This window comes from Mirounga leonina, unplaced genomic scaffold (genome assembly GCF_011800145.1).
Source record: "Mirounga leonina isolate KUSES-001 unplaced genomic scaffold, KU_Mleo_1.0 Mir_125, whole genome shotgun sequence".
Taxonomy (NCBI): domain Eukaryota; kingdom Metazoa; phylum Chordata; class Mammalia; order Carnivora; family Phocidae; genus Mirounga; species Mirounga leonina.
Window position 1 is genome coordinate 29,092,434 of NW_023270305.1, and position 1,058 is coordinate 29,093,491.

Consider the following 1,058-nt stretch of genomic DNA (forward strand, 5'->3'; position numbering starts at 1 on the left):
GACCCATCAAGGATAAATCAGCCTGCTTAGACAATCACAAAGGTTTGAGAGACAACCAAGAACTAGGGCAATGTTGTACAATAAGATCCATCTCCTACACAAGGCCAGTCTTTCAAGACTGGAAGGGGTGGCTATTTCACCAAATATATACATATAAACACAGAGAGCCAAGCAAAATGAGGAAGCAGAGGAATATATTTCCAATGAAAGAATAAGATAAAATCCCAGGAAAAAACCTAGATGAAACAGAGATAAGTAAAACTCCTGGAAGAAAACATAGGGAGTAAGTTTCTTGACATCAGTCTTGGCAATGATTTTTTGGATCCAACTCTAAAGGCAAGGGCAACAAAAGTAAAAATAAACAAGTAGGATTACATTAAACCAAAAAGCTTCTGCACAGCAAAGGAAACCATCAACAAAATGAAAAGACAGTCTACTGAATGACAGAAGATATTTGCAAATCATATATGATTAGGAGTTAGTATCCAAAATATATAAAGAACTCGAACAACTCAGTAACAACAACAGAAACCAATCTGATTAAAATATGGGCAGAGGACCTGAATAAACATTTTTCCAAAGAAGACATACAGATGGCCAACAAGCACATGAAAAGATGTTCAGCATCACTAATCATCAGGGAAATGCAAATCAAAACCACAAGGAGATATCACCTCACACCTATTAGAATGGCTGTTGTGAAAAAAACAGGTGTTGGTGAGAAGATAGAGAAAAGGAAACGCTTCTGCACTGTTGGTGGGAATGCAAATTGGGGTACAGCCACTGTGGAAGACGGTATCGAGTTTTCTCCGAAAAATTAAAAATAGAAATACCATATGATCCAGTAATTGAACTACTGGGTATTTACCCAAAGAAAACAAAAACACTAATTCATAAAGATGTATACACCCCTATGTAATTGCAGCATTATTTACAATAGCCAAGAGCCAAGATATGGAAACATCCTTATGGATAAATGGATAAAGAAGATGTGATATAGGTAGATAGATGGATAGATAGATAGATAGATAGATAGATAGATAGATAGATAGATAGAT